The 18258-nt window shown below is 40.7% G+C and overlaps 1 protein-coding gene across 6 annotated transcripts in view; it reads left to right on the forward strand.

Moving 5' to 3' along the window:
- The first annotated feature begins 1224 nt into the window (after positions 1-1224).
- The window catches only part of LOC149146305 (uncharacterized), a 93375-nt gene continuing 76341 nt past the window's right edge, over positions 1225-18258 (forward strand). For 2 of the 6 annotated variants that reach the window (XM_089446989.1, XM_089446991.1), the window contains exon 1: positions 1225-1474. The gene's annotated coding sequence lies outside the window, so the exon portion shown is untranslated. Of the gene's footprint in view, positions 1545-18258 lie in introns of all 6 variants that reach the window. The other 4 variants (XM_089446988.1, XM_089446990.1, XM_089446987.1 and 1 more) reach the window with 4 other exon arrangements.

The following is an 18258-nucleotide window of genomic DNA, read 5'->3' on the forward strand; positions in this document are numbered from 1 at the left end:
CATAGTCAACACACGATCTTCTTTGAGGGTAACATTCTTGAAGAAGTAAATGAATACAAGTACCTTTGGTTTGATTTCAACAACAAGCTTAATTGGGAGGACTGCAGAAAGAAGAGAATTTTAGGAGGGTGGAAAGCATTATACGCTCTTCAAAATAAATGTAGAGAGGCAATGTTATGGGATTGGAAAATGACTAAAGTACTTTTTGGATTCCTACTTTGTCTCGTGATACTATATGGGTGTGAATTATGGGCTACCAGTACCCCCGTCTCAAAATGGAAACCAATTGAGAAAATCCAAAAACTCTTGATCACGAGCAAGTTCAAAATAAAAAGTTCGGTTCCTTATGAGATAATGTTGAGTGAAACAGGAGCAGCTCCCATCGAAGCAATTGCAATGGTGCGTCTTATAAGATATCTAAAAATAATTGAGCAACTGAGAGTAGGTAGATAGCCTAAAGTTATCTTTGACGAAGGCATAAGTGAAAGAAAGAAAATATAGATGAGACAAAATAATAAATGGATGCAAAAATGAGATATCTACCTCAATGCTTGTCCCTCAAATAGCAAGGAGTTAAAGAATTTTGTTATGGAGAAGTTTTGTAAGCATATACCGGGAAAAGAGTTGGGCAGAAAGAAGAAGTACCATGTTGAGGAATTCAACCCTACTTGTGATCTCCAACAAAGAGAGTATATTGGAGCTAGCATTTCGTGGAGAGCAAAGATTCTTATTGCTCAATTAAGAACTAACTTGCATCAACTTCGGTGTGAAACAAGACGGTGGAAAAGACCTAAAAAAGCTTGGGAACAACGAGTGTGTACTTTTTACACTTTTGGGGCAGTGTAATCATAAGAATATTTCATTTTAGAATGTAATGCTTTCAAATACATCAAGAATAATTATGACAATATGTTAGCATCGGTCTCTTGACAATGTCTTTTCAGCGAGAGAACTCTTAGAAAATTGAGCCAACTCATCATCAATTTAAATAAGAAAAAAACCAAATCACAAAAAACAAAAACATAAAAACTAGATGCCATGAACTATTTTTTTTTAATGTAATGACATTAAAATATCATTCATTCAATCAATATCAAACCAACCATATTTATAAACCTACTCCGTCTACCGATTACCTAAATTTGATCTTTTTCAATATCAAACAAACCATATTTATAAACAGACTCCGTCTACCGATTACCTAAATTTGATCTTTTAACTAAAATATTGCTTGGATTTGATCCCTTAAGTAACATATTTATCAGCGTACTTTATTCAAAATCTTCTTTGCGGAGCTTTGTAAAAAGATTAATTACAAGAACCATAACAAACAAACGTCGTGGTAACTCGGCAAATACTCAATCTTCGTGTATGATAGTGTGCAGTAAAACAGGAACATGCTTTTGAAGGATATGAAATGATGAACTGAAATGGGCGAATGTTCACGGTTGAATGCCAAGTATCGAATTGGACGGTAACAATCTCCCCTAAAAACCCCGTGTATGATTTTCAGCATCTCAATTGCATTGAAATATATAAAAAAAGTTCGTGTCTTTTACTCTTTAAAAGCATTGTTACCGTGATCTGTAGTGGATTTATTTCCATTCCTCTATCTGAATTGCACTAAAATATCCATAAACTAAATTTAAATCATGTTCTTTAATGGGTTTATGCAGCGATCTACAAATTCTTTTCGTTTGATACGCAACATCGGAAATGCATTTAAAATATTGCAGATGCATCTTCTTTCGAATTTATTTATTTATTTTATGAAATGGGTCAATGCGAAAATTTTGGCTGTGATTCGTGATATTTTTATTCAGATGTTAGCTTTAGAACCCTTTGGTCATGGGTTCTAATGAATCATATCATTTTTATACCCTAAGGTGGTTGGGAAACCTGGTCTTGATAGCATATTATTTGACTGGTTTGAAATCACGAGGTCACTGTGTTTCCTTTTGAATCTGGTACTAAAATATAGGAAACCGTCAGAACTGCTGCTAGCATAGGTTAGTTTTTGCTGTTACTTGTTTCTTTATTTTTTAATAGCTCAGGGTTGATTAAGAAACATGCCTGAGCTGCTGTACCTCAAGGAGCAGACTTCATCTGGCTGACGTGCCAGGTCTGAAGAATAGCTTGGTTGTCCCACTATAATCCCCTGGGAGTTGCAGATGGCTTCATCCCTTTGAAATTCATGCGATGTGGGTGGGGGAGTCCATAGCAAGACAATAATCGAATCGTGGTAAAGAGATTAACACTGGGTTGATTTCATCTGTGAATCCATGCCCTGTTGTTAACATAGGAAATAAACAATTTCAAGATGCCACAAGATAGGTGTATCTCCCTGTTGTTTGGGTAATTCCGGGTAATTCCAAGATGACACACCTATCTCCCTGTTGTTTGGGTAATTCCAAGATGTCACAAGATAGGTGAATCTGATTGTTATTTCACACTCATAATAACTCCCCCAAACGAGGAGGGAAAAGCCAAGCAAGCATGCATACTCACATTGCAACCAATCAACCATTTTGTTAGTAAGAAACATCACTCCTTTGTAGCTACCCAATAAACAATTATGTTAGCTGGAGACACCACTCCCTTGTGGCTGTCCCCATTCACACAACGATCATGGTATGTTGGGACTTGCCCAAAGAATCAAAATGTAAGATAACACCACATGGTTAGAATTAGGCAGGGTATATGTTGTATACTGCATTTAGAAGTTTGTTTTATTGATAATTTGATGAGAATGATTGAGAGTAGGGTTGTAGACATTTGTTTTAGTCTTGGAGATTCTGACATTGTCCTTATTCATGATTGCACTGAGTGGTATTTTCTATAGCTTATTATGAGGGAGATGTGTAATTTTTTTTGTGTTCAACATGCAGTTGACACGTGGCACTTCAAAAATATTTGTTAAAAATAGTAAGAGAGAAAGTCTTTTTGACTCGAGCCTTAGTCAAGAAACACATGATCAGTTCTTCCTTTAGCATGGATGAGTTCGTGGAGTTAGTTTATTCATTCGTGCATAGTTGGAGGTTCATTTATGTGGTTCTCCAAGTGCGAGTTCAAAATTAGAAGAGTACGAATGGAAGCTTCAGTTTCTAATTGAGGTAAGGACGAGTTAGAGAGTCAGTTTGACTCAGTTAACAAGTCAAACTCGTCACATGTTCTAAAATTGTACTTGCCAGATATATCATGATCAAATTGCTTAAAAGGAGGACAAAAGGCACAATTGTATCACTATTGTTGTTGCACGAGTTTGTGTGAGAGAGCTTGTTGAGAGTGTGTACCTTGAAGGAGCCAATACGCAGTGATAGAGAGACCTTCTTGCAGCCAGATTTGCGCTAGGATTTAGGATGTCTGTCCTAAAGAATAGGGAAGCCTTTACGCTAGGAAATAGGCGATCTCGTGCGCAAGGAAAGAGGGCCAGGCAGGCTGCAAGCAAGGAGGAGTTGGGTCAAGGATTTTGCAAAGGAGTTTCAAGCTAGTATAACAGTGAGAACGTGTGAGTTTTCAAGTGAAACAGTTTGCCCTGTAAGAAATATGATTGCTTGAAATTCTTTCAATAAAATTATACAGCAAGGAGAGGGTTTTCCCAGTTGGGTTTCCTAAGCAAAATGTTTGTGTTTAATTGTGTGTGACTGTTTTTATCTCTCTGATTATTCTGCCGCTTATCTTGTTGAAAATTAGCGAGAAAAGTGATTCCTTGATTTGTGCCGTAATTCAAGGAGTCAAAGTCAAGTTCCTTTTTGTGCATGGTTGAGTTCCTAAAATTTAGGAGTTTCCCTAAAAATTAGGAGTGCATGAGGCAGTTAACTGATGTGTTGTAATTGAAAGTCAAGTTCTTGATTTTCCAGTGTGAGTTAAATTGGGAACTGAAACCTTAAGTGGAGTTAGCCTCCTAAGATTTAGGAGGATCCAATTAACTAGTTTTGTCGACTTTTGTTAACTAGAAAAGCTCCAATTCAATTCCTTAATTAGAAATTCACTAATTTTAACCATTCTAATTGCCTTTAAAAGAAGGAACGAAGGCACAAGTTTAATCATTTTTTGGTTAGCACGAGTTGGTTAGACCAAGTAATAGGAAGCACAAGTTTGTGTGTGGAGCTTGTGAGAGGAAGAGTGTGCAAGAGAAGCTTGTGCATAGGTTGGTAGAGGGCAGCAGAGATCAACAGTCTTGCAAGGGTTTCAAGCTTAGATCAAGCAGGAAAGACAAGTGTGTCTTTCAGATTGAAACAATTGTATTTTGTAAGAGATCAATTGCTCAGTTTTTCTATCAATAAAATTCTCATCAAGCAGAGGGTTTTTTTAGTTGGCTTCCCTCGTAAAAAGAAAAAAAGTTGTGCCTTGAATTGTGTGACTGTGTTTTATTTCTGTTCCTAATTACGCTGCAAATTCAGTAGAGAAATTCTATGTTTATGTGAGAAGAAATTTTTATTTCAGATTGCTCATATTAGCAGATTGGAATTTTGTGGAAATTCTACATGGTATCGGAGTAGTTGGAACATATTTAAGGGTCATCACAAGTGCATTTCGCATAAGGAGGCGGAGGTTTGATCTCAGGTTGGTGATTCTGCTTCCAAGTTTTATGTTGATTCAATGCTAGGTGATGAGGGCTGTTCAGAGTATTGAACACCAATTATGTAGCAACCTATGTACAGTGTGTTGGAGGCCTGTTAGTGGCTGTCTATTTGCCCTAAGTGTTGTGGACAAGTGGCAGACTTGTCACAACAAGTGGGTTGTATTTTGATAGTCAATGGTCTATCACAAGTGCATGTCGCATAAGGAGACGGAGGTTTGATCTCAGGTTGGTGATTCTGCTTCCAGGTTTTATGTTGATTGAATGCTAGGTGATGAGGGTTGTTCAGAGTATTGAACACCAATTATGTAGCAACCTATGTACAGTGTGTTGGAGGCCTGTTAGTGGCTGTCTAGTTGCCCTAAGTGTTGTGGACAACAAGTGGGTTGTATTTTAATTTTTGATACCTTAAGGATTGACTTTTTGTTAAATTTGGCAACTAGGGCCAAACATCACTCTGGACAGCTTTTATGAGGCAACTAATATTTTTCTTCGATTCCTCTTTCTGAGAGGTGTACGATTGATCTAAAGATCATACCATTCTGACATGTACAAATGAAATTATGAATTTATTTTGATTATGGACAAATTGTCAAGGTCAGCCAACCATCAAATTAGCCTCCTCCAGCCTTCAACGTTGCATATAAATACAAGGTGCCTCCTCATTTTGGCATCACTCTCATTCATCTCTCTTATCTTGATTGGGTACAGATTTTTGGGCTTTTCTCTCTCTCCACACGTGGGAAGGAAGGTCTGATTTTCTAGCTATTGTGTTGACCAGATTTGACTAAAATTTTGGGAGGCCGAAATTTCCGAAATTTCAGGAGACCAAAATTTTAGGAGGCCGAAATTTCAGGAGGCTGACTTTGACCAGCGTTGACCCTGTTTGACTTTGGTTTTGTGAGGGAGACTTCTGTTTGGGTAGGCTGCAATTCTGGGCACAAAAACCGAGGCAGTTTGACCCCTGCGTTGACCATTGTTGACTACCCTAATTCAGGTTGCTGTATTGATTTTTGTTCTTGACCAGATTTGACTAGTTATTTTCGGACTGTTTTGAGTTGCATTATCTTGCTGTTGGAGGCCAAGTTGACCAAGGTTGACCGATCTGTTTTGGAGGTCTATTTCAGCCCTGTTGACCAACGTTGACTTTCTGGTTAGGGCTTTCTGTTTCTGTTGTTTTGACTGATCAGTTTGGGCAAGTGAATATTGTAAATTGTACTCTCTGCTGAACTTTTGAAGAATTATAAGAAGAATTGATCAAGGGTTTTCGCACATTGGGGTTTGTCCCTGGCTGGTGCCATATCTTGTGTCCTTTTGCGTTGGCTTGTCTTTTATTGTTATTGTTTATGTTCTATGTGCATTTTACTATCATGTTGATCATTGATGTGATTGCTATACTGGATATGATATTGGGCTAATAACGAAAATTGAAGTAAAATTGCTCTAAGCATAGAACATACCATTATTATCCTAAAATTAACATGGTATCGGAGCTGAGGTGAAGACAAAGCCGAAGCAAGAGTGAGAAGAGCAATCACCAAGAGGAGCAATCACCAATCAAAGACAAGATTCAATGGCTTCCACATCCTACTTCAAGTCTGATGATAAGTTTCATGATAAGTCCGATTATCATGCATGGAAGATGTCTCTTGATTTGACATTAGAAGAACAAGATGTGATGGATTATGTGCAGGGAAAGATTTCAGAACCTCCTTCTAATGCAGCGACTGCTGCTAAAACCAAATACAAGAAAGGTGAAGTCAAAGTCAAGGAAGACCGAGATTCAAAAATAGAAGGAAGGGAAGATGCTTCGTTTGCAACAAGTTTAGTCACTATGCCAAGGAGTGTCCAAATAGAAGGGACACATCTCATGATGATGTTCACGATCATTCCAGGGGCAACATCAACAAACAAAGGAATGGTAAGTTCAACAACAAAGGAAAATAAATGCTTCCGCTACTCAACTTGGAAATGATCGAGCTTCTAAAAGATCAAGAAACTCTAGGTATGATGAGTCCAATGTTGTAAATTCTAAGAAAAATGAATTTTATCTTATATCTGCCCTCTCTACTGCCTCTCCTCTGGATACTTTGGGAAATTGGTTGATTGATAGTGGTGCCTCAAGGCACTTCACCGGGTACAAGGAAGCTCTTTCAAATATGATAAATAAGGATACAACTTTGGAAATTATCCTTGGAGACAATGCTACCTATCTCGTGAAGGGAGTTGGGAATGTTACCCTTCAATTGAATCAAGGTAACACTGTTCATCTTCAAGAAGTACTATATGTACCTGATCTAAAGAAGAATCTTGTGTCTATCTCGGCGATGGAAGACAAAGGATTCAAGGTGGCATTCATCAATGGAAAAGGTACGTGTATGGAAAAGTAATTTCAAAGAAGCATTTACTCTTGGATTCAGGGTTGACAGTTTATATCAAGTTGGAGGAATTCCATTGGGAGCTATGTCTTGCGACACATCTCTTCAATCCGAACTATGGCATCGGAGGTTTGCTCATCTTTACTATAAGGCTCTACCCGATGCAATGAAGATGGTTACAGGTATGCCTGAATTCAAAATAGAGCATGAAGGTGTATGTCAGGGATGTGCCGAGCGAAAACTTACAAGGGGACCATTCTCCTCAAGTGATAGCAAGACCATAGACATTTTGCAATTGGTTCATTCTGATCTATCTAGTGCAATGCCCGTGAACTCATTGGGAGGATACTTATATTATGCAACCTTTATAAATGATTTCTCTCGCAAGACTTGGATATATTTCTTGAAGAAGAAGGACAGAGTATTCTCATGGTTCTGTTCTTTCAAAGCTTTGGTCGAAAATCAAACTGGGAAGAAAATTAAAATATTGAGGACCGATAATGGAACCGAATACGAATGACTGATGATGCCACTTTCGATGAGGATGCTGCCCTTGGGAAGATTAATAACCTCCTCTTCCAAGGAAGGACAAAGAAGCAGATTCCGGAAAGTAGGGAGAATCACAGGATGAGTAGATGCTCGATGCTGAAGGACCAATGGATCCCATTGATCCACCCCCTCATGAGCCCTCCTCCTCGAAAAGGAGACCCTCATGGCTTAGGGAGACTCTCAAAGATGCCGAGAGACATGTTGCACCTAGGGGGACATTTCGTGAAAGTAAGAAGCCGAATAGGTACCAAGGGTACTTAACTGCTATGAGCACCATTGTTCAATCTGAGCCTTGCACATTCGAAGAAGCTGCCAAACACCAAGTTTGGAAGGATGCAATGAACGAAGAGTATGAGTCAATTATGAAGAATGATGTCTGGGATGTGGTCCTTAGACCCAAGGACAAATCCGTTGTCACCTCGAAATGGCTCTTCAAGATCAAGCATGGAGTTGATGGAAGTGCTGAAAAGTTCAAGGCCAGATTTGTTGCTCGAGGCTTCTCTCAAAAGGAAGGTGTAGATTATGATGAAATATTTGCACCGGTTGCCTGCTACACCACCATCCATTCAATTATAGCCCTTGCTGCCTCGCAAGGATGGAATCTTCATCAGATGGATGTCAAGACTGCCTTCTTGCATGGTTCACTTAATGAGGAAGTCTATGTAGAACAACCTGAGGGGTTCAAAGTTCAAGATCGTCAGTGACATGTATGCAGGTTGAAGAAAGACCTCTATGGGTTGAAGCAAGCACCCCGGGCTTGGTATGAGAGGATCGATAGCTATCTAATGAAACTGGGATTTATGAGAAGTGAAGCTGATCCAAACGTTTATTTTAAGGTTGAGAATGATAGACCTCTCATCTTGGTACTCTATGTGGACGATCTCTTTCTGACAGGTGTAGATCCTCTTTTTCATTAATGTAAGAGGGATTTGGCTTCCGAATTCAAGATGGACCTAGGACTGATGCATTACTTCCTAGGGTTGAAGGTCTGGCAAAAGCCAGGCAAGATTTTCCTTCCTCAAGGAAAATATATTGTGAAGATTCTTGAAAGATTTGGGATGGTGGACTGCAAGTCCGTGACTACTCCGATGGAACTCAACTTTAAGAAGTTATGTGGAAGTGCTGCTGGGCCCGATTTGGGAAATCCTTCCGAGTATCGTCAACTCATAGGGGCCCTGATGTTCTTGGTGGACTCCCGTTCGGACATATGTTTTGCAGTGAATACATTGAGCCAGTTTATGGTCGAGCCTCATCACATACATTGGATTGCTGCCAAGAATCTCTTGAGATATCTTTGAGGCACAATCACTTATGGATTGAGATACACTGCCAGGAATGTGAGGCTCCATGGTTACTCTGTTGCAGATTGGGCTGGCAGTGTGGTGGATTGTAAAAGCACATCTGGACGTTGCTTCTCTCTAGGTTCTGCTTCGATATCATGGATGAACAGGAAGCAAAAGTCGGTTGCTTTAAGCACTGCTAAGGTTGAATACATTGCTGCTAGTTTGGTCTTCTATGAAGCTGTCTGGTTGAGGAAGCTCTATAGTGAGCTATTTGGACATGTGCTGGATACCACCGTGATCTTCTGTGACAACCAGAGTGGGATTCGTCTTTCTGAGAATCTCATGTTTCATGATCGCTCCAAGCATATTGATATCAGGTATCACTTTATTTGGGATACGGTACAGTGAGGAGCAATAAGGCTTCATCATATTGGGACCGATGAGCAGGTCGTTGATATTCTTACGAAGTCCCTTGGGAAGGTCAAATTCTTAACCTTCCGTGAACGACTTGGAGTCGTGGAGAGACCCTCTTATGAGGCTCCTGTATGAGATGGATAGTGAGCTTTGTGAGCTCCGGGGGGCTTGAGGTACTTCTTGGAGCGATGAGCGACCATAGGGTGACTCACCCTCCCCTAGTGGTGCGTTGTGTACAGGGTGAATGATTCACCTTCCCCTAGTGGTGCGCTGTGTATAGGGTCAATGGTTCACCTTCCCCTGTGATACCCCATGGTGGCATATGCATAGGCTAAGTGGTTCAACCTCCCCATGGCATATGAGTAGGATGAATGGTTCACCTTCTCCTACCGGCACATCCTACCCATGTAGTCTGGGACTCATGGGAAGTACCTCTCATCTGGCCAATGATTAGGAAATGAGGATGGGGACCATAGTACTACCGATGGATGCATCGTATACTACCGTAATCCCTATGCTAGGATGTTGATATTGATCTGGGATCAATGGAAACTGACTACGGGTCAGTTAAGAGTGGTATGACACACTCTCTGTTGTTGGAGACTGACTTCGGGTCAGTGGAGAATGGTTGATACATTCTCGATCATTTCTTCTTTCTTCATGGTTCGCCGCTTCACTAAGAGTGAGGCAGATCCCAACCTGTACTACATTGTGGTTGGAGGGCTTTTGTTCATTCTAGTGCTCTATGTTGACGACCTTATATTGATTGGAGCAGACAACTTGATCCAGGATTGCAAGGAGTACCTTGCAAGGGAGTTTGAGATGAAGGATATAGGGCTTATGCACTATTTCCTTGGATTGGAGGTTTAGCAGGGTGATGGTGAGATCTTCTTGGGACAGGGCAAGTACACGTTGGAGATTCTCAGGAGGTTTTGTATGCAGGATTGTAGGCCCATGGCCATGCCTCTAGTCACAAACTAGAGGATGGTGGATGCTCGCAGAGTAGAGCGAGTAGATGCTACAATATATAGGCAGCTCATCAGGTCATTGATGTATTTGGTCACCTCACGACCCAATATTTGTTTTGCAGTAAACCAACTGAGTCAGTTCATGATGGAATCGTCCAGAGTTCACTGGGCTCTTGCAAAACATGTTTTGAGGCATCTTAGAAGCACAACATATTATGGATTGTGGTATAGATAGGTTGATGGAGTGAGGCTTGAGGGCTTCACAGACGTAGATTGGGTAGGGTCTCCACAGATCAGAAGTGTACTTCAGGTGGTGCCTTCAACATTGGGTCAACAACTGTTTCCTGGTACAACAGGGAGCAAAGATCAATTGCACTCAGTTCAGCAGAGGCTGAGTACATGGCTGCCAGTTTGGCAGCATGCGAGGCTATTTGGATGAGGAAGTTGCTTGTGGGACTTTTTCAGATAGGGGATGGAGCCTACTGTGATACACTATGATAATCAGAGTTGCATCAAGCTCTCTGAGAACCCAGTGTTTCATGATTGCTCAAAGCATATTGAGATCAGGTATCATCATCTCAAAGATTATATGTAGAAAGGGATAGGGAAGCTATCGTACATTCCAATAGACGAGCAGACAACAAATATCTTGACCAAGGCATTGGCAAGAAGCAGTTTTGTCCATTTCAGAGATAAGTTGGGAGTTGTACAGAATCCCTTCCTCGCTAAGAGGGAGTGTTGAAAATAATAGCGAGAGAAGGTCTTCTTGACTCGTGCCTTAGTAAAAAAAGACCACGATTAGTCCTTCCTTTAGCATGGATGAGTTCGTGGAGATAGGACGAGTTTGTGGAGTTAGTTTATTCATGCACATAGTTGGAGGCTCAATTATGTGGTTCTCCAAATACGAGTTCAAAATTAGAAGAGTACGAATGGGAGCTTCAGTTTCTAACTGAGGCTAGGACGAGTTAGAGAGTCAGTTCGACTTAGTTAACAATTCAAACTCATCTCATGTTCTAAAAGGAGGACGAAAGGCACAATTGTATCATTATTGTTGTTGCACAAGTTTGTGTGAGAGAGCTTCTTGTTGAGAGTGCGTACCTTGGAGGAGCCAATACACAGTGATAGAAAGACCTTCTTGCAGCCATATTTGCTCTAGGATTTAGGAGGTCTGTCCTAAAGAATAGGGAGGCATTTGTGCTAGGAAATAGGAGATCTCATGTGCAAGGAAAGAGGGCCAGGCAGGCCGCAAACAAGGAGGAGCTGGGTCAAGGTTTTTGCAGGGAGTTTCTAGCTAGTATAGCAGTGAGAACATGTGAGTTTTCAAGTGAAACAATTTTCCTTGTAAGAAATCAGATTGCTCAAAATTCAATCAATAAAATTCTACAACAAATATCTTAATGTTGGCCATAAATGTTGATTTTCCTAGGGCACACAAGCTAGAGACAATTTTTCTTCATCATGATAACTACTTCTAATTATTAGTTAGCATCAATTACATTTCCAATATCATTAAGCAATTATACAAAAGAAAAACTCAACTAATAAACATGAAAGAGCAATAGGCAATAACCATGAAACAATGAGACAAGAGACACATAAGTTAGCTCTGAGGCTTGGGCAAAACCCACAAAGGGAAAACCCATAAATTCTTCCTTATGAGAGAGAGAGAGAGAGAGTTCTAGATTCATCAATACATTAGAAGCAATAATATCAAGATAATAGCCAAACCAGAAACCAAGACAAGATCAAGTGCGAAGCCAAATGTCAATCCCTCCATCAGATTTTTGATGCTCCTTTTCTCCATCTACCTTCCCTAAAATAGAGCTCATATGATGATAGATCGATGTACAAAGTAAGGAGAGATAGCCTCCTTTTTATAGGATTTAAATGGGGTCGAATGGGTGCCTTTGAAGGGGCCTAGCCGACTTGAATCATATTAGGCTGACTTAAAATAATTTTGGAGGTATATATATATATACACACACAACAATTGAAAATAAAATGATTTCTTATGTTTGGTTAAAACATTTCAATGGTATGCTGCTCAGTATGAGTTAGATGTGTAATTATTTTCATCCTCAATATGGAGTTGACATCTCTCTCTCTCTCTCTAAAAGCAACTTAAATCCATCCTAACTTTGGATTTATTGTGCATGGAGAGCGATCAAGCTTGTATTTTTTTAGCTATAAAACATTAATTACAGAAGATTTTTCAAAAAGAACATTCCAACATTTAGGGAATCGCTACAAGGAGAAATTTGAGATAAAATAGTAAACCCGTACTTGAAATTGAAACTCCTATCATCAAAGAAGTTGGAATCAAGTGGCCAACCTATTGCAAAACTTTCCCTTATAGAGCATGGAGGTCCACATATCCATAAGGATGGCCTAAAACATTAACAACAATGGGCCAAAACAATCTCCCCTTTAGAAATCACAAGGTTTCTTGCAAGGGAACAACATTAATTTCTAAACTATTATGGATATTCCACTGGAACAATTCATCACAACAATTCTTATAACATTCTATGCAAACTTATTTTCCTTAGATCCCAAATTAGTTAATTACTAGCTTTGCTTCAATTTATGAAATATCTGATATAAGAAATGGAAAAAATAGGCACATGAATACACCATCCATACAATAAACATAAGATTTATCTTGGGAAACCCAATATAGGAGAAATCCCAGATAAAAGGTGAGGCCTATTCTCTTCTCTCTTCGCTCCAATTATAAAAATGCATATACAAAATAATGGGAACTCACTATGGAGTTACCTTTGACACTGTGGCTTGAATGGTTACTGTAGAATCCTTCTCCTCCTCCTCCTCCATTATGCTCTCAAAATACCATGCCTAGATGCTTTTTGCTTAGCTATGGAATAAGTGCAATGCTAAAGAATTGAACCCCCTCTCCTCCTAGCAGTCTGGTATTTAACATAGCCCGATAACCATCTAGGGTTAGGCTTTTGAATTCTTCAACCCTTGGTTAGTCAAAAGGTTTTGGACCTCTAAAGTCTTCTTGAAAGTCCACATGTGGCTAGCCCCACATGTGCGAGTAATGGGGGCTGCCATGGCATCCACTGGTACCATGGTGGTCAAAAGGGTGCGTCAACTTGCAGGAGGTATAAATTTTGCATACAACCTTTGGTTGAGATGATTTTTGCATTGTTGGAAAAGTTTCATTGTGTCGATCAACTTTGAGGGTGTGTGCACAGTTCATGGTGTTGCAACTCCAATAAATATCGTTTGATGCCTCAAAATGGCTTTGGAAGGTTTTATGGACCGTAATTTTCCAAACTGCAGCCTATCACTAAAATGTGCCCCGCATGGCAAGTCCTATAATTTTCCACCTAGAAAGTACTGAGATAGATGACAAATTGTGTCATTATCCAATCTAGATCATAACTCTCAATGGAGGGAGGCTTTTGGCCCCCAAAAGATTTACTAAATGATGCGAGGAAAATTTTCCTCTATCTTTCCCTTGGACTACTGTTTTGCTTTGTTTGAAAGTCGTCATTTTGACCCATTCTGCTAATGGTCATGCTGTCCTTGTCTTGTAGTTTTGGAATTTGATTGCAAAATTTTCTTTTTCCAACTCTACTTGAGCATCTGGTGCTAAGTCCTTGATGGCAAGTAGGACGTGGAAGGCTCATAAGGTTCCAAATTCTCCACATTCGCTGTAGAAAATCTGCAAATTCTCTACAAATCTCGCTTTGATACCATGTAGAATTTTTTTCTACAAATCCAGTCTGATACCATGTAGAAAATCTGCTATGTAGGTGAACCCGATAATGCACTATAAATCAAAGAAGAATATTTTAACCTACTTCTACTATCAATTTGCGGAAGCTTAAAGATCGAGCTGAACAATATAATCAGAAGAAGAAGAATCAATGCACAATACACATGAAAATACTTTGGGGAAAGCCTCAGCTAAAAACCTCACTATCTATATTATCATACAAGGTGGAAATATATCAGAATTATACAATGCCTTAGCTCTCACAGCTAGCCAGCTCTCAGTACAATCCTCACAGATGCTCACAGGCAATCCTGGCTTCTCACAAGCCTTCCTCTCTGCCCTCCAAGCTCCTATTTCCTTGCGCTATTCCTCTGGGATGATTCACCTTCAACCAAGTGGAACACTGATCTCACACACTGTCAGAACTGCGCAATCCTCAAGGAATGATTCCTTTTGCATGCATGAGTTTTCTTTATAAGAAAACACATGCAACTGATAGTACACTATCCTTGACATTTAACTTAACTGGGTCTTTCTCAGAATAGACATGCATGAGTTTTTGATGAGGGAATCTTCAGTTAATTGGAGTACACTAGTTGAGTGCATGCATGCATCAACTGACTATTATCTCACCATTAGTTCCTCAAACAGTTTGGAACTAATTTAACTGGACTTAACTTAGTAAACTGAGTTAACTAATTACAACTCAAATATAACTCAATCTTATCTCCTTGATTTAAGGGATAACTCTTGCATGACTTCAGAAAGACTTCTAACTTGAATTTCTCCAACTAATTAAGTCAAAATAACTTAATTAATTATTTCCAAGTCGCCGTTAAGACTGAATTTGATTTAATTCACAATTTAATTCAAGGACAAATTAAATTGGAATATTCTTGTTGGCACATTTCAACACTCCCTCTCAACAAGAAAGGGATTATCTGCCACCCGATCCTGTCTCTATGGAACTTGAATTTACACTTTGACAATGCCTTTGTCAAAATGTCAGCATCTTGCTCCTCTATCGAAATATACTGTAGCAACATGATCCTCCCATCATCAATAGCTTGCTTTACCTTGTAAAGCCAATGGGAACTCACAACTGACTTGTTCTTCGGTCTCAGAACCACGCCCCAAACACTGTTACGAACTATGGAGTCATACTCCACCATAGCATCAACCCAAATCAGCTGCTGCCCAAACATTGTTACGAACTATGGAGTCATACTCCTCCACCATAGCATCAACCCAAATCGGCTGCTGCACTGCTTCCTGAAAGGAAAATGGCTTGGTCTCAACACATTCCTCGGGCCATGTATCCAGTGTACCTCTCAGGTGACCTCCTCTGTTTGCGCTGAGAAAATGGTGCTCCCACATTCTCTCTCGCATCCTTCAACAATTTGTCAGCTTCTCTTGTGCGCTTCCGTCCATCTCTGGAAGACTCTGGTTGAGTGGATGTCTCCACTCTTGGAACCTCTGCATGCGGTTGCTCTTGAGGCTCCTCCTCCTTAGGAACCAACAGTTCCTCCACAGCCTGTAGTTGGAGCTCCCTCTCAAGGGAAACTCGCATGGCCTTCTACTCGTCAAACTTGAGATCTCTATGAACCACTATGCTCCGACTGGTAGGCAAGTACACCCGATAGTTGTGAGGTGTATCAGTGTACCCCACAAGTATCCCCAACTTTGCTGTCGGCTCAAGCTTCTTCCGTGCATCCTTTGTCCCATGACAATATACTGATGAGCCAAAGATCTTGAAGTGACCCACATCTGGTCTCTTACCGGAGAAAGCTTCCTCTGGTGTCTTCATCCCAAGTATGCGATGCAGGCTTCTATTATGCAAATAGACCGCTGTGTTGCATGCCTCAGCCCACAAGTGAAGTGGTAGGCCTTGGTCATGTAGCATTGCCTGTGTTGCCCCTACAATAGTTCTATTCTTCCTCTCGACCACCCCATTCTGCTGTGGGTTATGAGGTGCCGTCAACTCTCGTTTAATTCCTTCCGCTGCATAGAAGTCCTTAAACTCTTGAGAGACATATTCTCCACCGTTGTCGCTTCTCAAGGCCTTGATCTTCTTCCATGACTCTTTCTCGACCAAAGCTTTGAACTCACAAAACTTTGTGAAGGTTTGGTCCTTCTTCTGCATGAAATAAATCCAACATTTACGAGAATAGTCATAAATGAAAATCAAATAATACCTTTGCTTCGCTGTGGATGTTGTCGAGAATGGTCCACACACATCAGTATGAACTCGCTCTAAGATAACCTTCGCTCGACTGTCTCGATCATGAAAGGAAGACTTGGTGTACTTTCCCAAGGTACAACCTTTGCATGTGTCAACTTGCTCAAGTTTACCTTTGGGAAGTCCTATAGATACCCATTGCATTATCTTCAAACCCCGTGATGCAAATGGCCCAACCGCCTGTGCCACAACTTGCCAATGTCTTGGCTTTGCACTAGTTTTGCTTTCGTACTCAATGCTGCACAATCATCTACCGCTAGTTTATAGAGATTCTTCACCCGAATCCCTATCCTCTTGGTCTGACCCGTGACTATGTGTCTTAGGAACACCTTTCCTTTGTCCTCCAACATCGCGACCGATACCAAGTTCTTCTTCAGTCCAGGCACATATTTCACATCTGTCAAGGTGATAGGAACTCCATGCTCCCTCTGAAAAGCAACTGTGTCCACTCCTGAAACACTATACTTTACGTCGTCACCCATCTCTATGCGCATCTTGAGGTCTTTCTCCTCCAAGGCACTGAATAAACTTTTATCACCGATCATGTGGAATGAGGCTCCACTGTCAATATACCAGACACAACCCATCATCGATGACACCATGCATGCGATGAGGGTAAAGTCCATTTCGAATTGAGAGGCTAATGCCTTACCTTCCGATCCTTCCGAGGATCCCTTCTTGGAATTCTTCGATAGGCAATTAGTCGCATAATGTCCCATCTCGTGACAATTAAAGCATCTCACTTTAGACTTGTCACCCTTCTTCCCTCCATGAGAAGAATTCGATTTGGAATGGGAAGCCTTCCCCTTCCCTTTCCTTGCCTTACTTGCTAAGGCCAGATTTTCTTCATCATCATCCTTGGATGAAGAACCATCTCAAGTGCTCCTCTTGATCTCCTCCTGCATCAAATCCGACCACAGTCGTTCCCAATCTGGTAGTTTCTCCCTTCCATTCACAGAGTCCTGGTAGCTATTCCAACTCTTTGGAAGGCCAATGATGTTGGCATTATGATACAAGTGTTGTCCTTGATGGCAACTCACTCAGAGGCAGGTACAGGTGATGGCAACTTAATCAGAGGACAGATCTTAGTACAGCAGGACAAGAAAGCGATATACGCAGGTTCAGTAAGGAAAATCAGCGTGTACACGCAGGTTGGCTTCAGTAAAAGCGCGTACATGTGAAAAGTACCTTTGGTCCGTGGCGGTTAGTCCTTGGAAGTTGTGCCTATGGTTTTGGACCATGGTGTCTCGACGGACGTGTTGATCCCTAGTTTTGAAGTTGATGGTATTGTGTTACTATGGTTTTGGACCGTGGTATTGTGAAGGGCCTAAGCCTATATAAGGAAAAGATCATTAGGCTAGATGGTTAGAGTTGGTGTGAATGATGAAGATCTGAGGAAGTGTGAGATCCAAACGCTGGTTATGGGTTGGTGATCTGAACCAAGGTTTCACTCATGTGGAGGAAGATGAACAATGGAACGAGATCTCAAGGCTTGGAATGATTATCTTCATATGGTATGACTGTGGATAGACTAGATCTATTGACGCATGTTTAGTGTTATGATTTGGGTATGTTCTGATGTCTGATATAGCTGCGGAGTTATAAGTTAGAATTTGCAGATCTGTACGCGGGTTGGTTTTGGTAAAAGAGCGTATACACGCAGGTTGGGTTGTTATGTTGTCTGGTTGTTGTTGACAGGGTTTCAGTGATTCAGTATTGGGTGATTCAGAGATTGATGATGCAGGTTGTACTACAATGGTGATTATTTCATGGATCCAGTATGAAAATGTATGAAACGTGGTCCCGGGAAGATCGTAGGCCGGCACCTACGTACTGGTGAACATATCAGCCAATACAAGAGCCAGGGGGTTGTAGCTCCCTTCCAGGAGCAGCTGGAAAACGAGTGAAGGTTGTAGCCTTCTGTAGGGTTGGCACCTATGTACTAGTAAATGGATCGGCTAGTACAAGAGCTATGAGGGTTGTAGCCCTCTGCAGGTTGTAGCCTGCGTGCTGGTAAATGACTGCACCAGTGCATTGTAAAAGAAGTTTCTTATTAAAGAAGAAAGAGACGAATTGCAGCAGGTGGTTTTCACCCACATT

The sequence above is a fragment of the Pinus tabuliformis genome, chromosome X (assembly GCF_031772625.1).
Source record: "Pinus tabuliformis cultivar Carrire ecotype Pingquan chromosome X, CPIR1, whole genome shotgun sequence".
NCBI lineage: Eukaryota > Viridiplantae > Streptophyta > Pinopsida > Pinales > Pinaceae > Pinus > Pinus tabuliformis.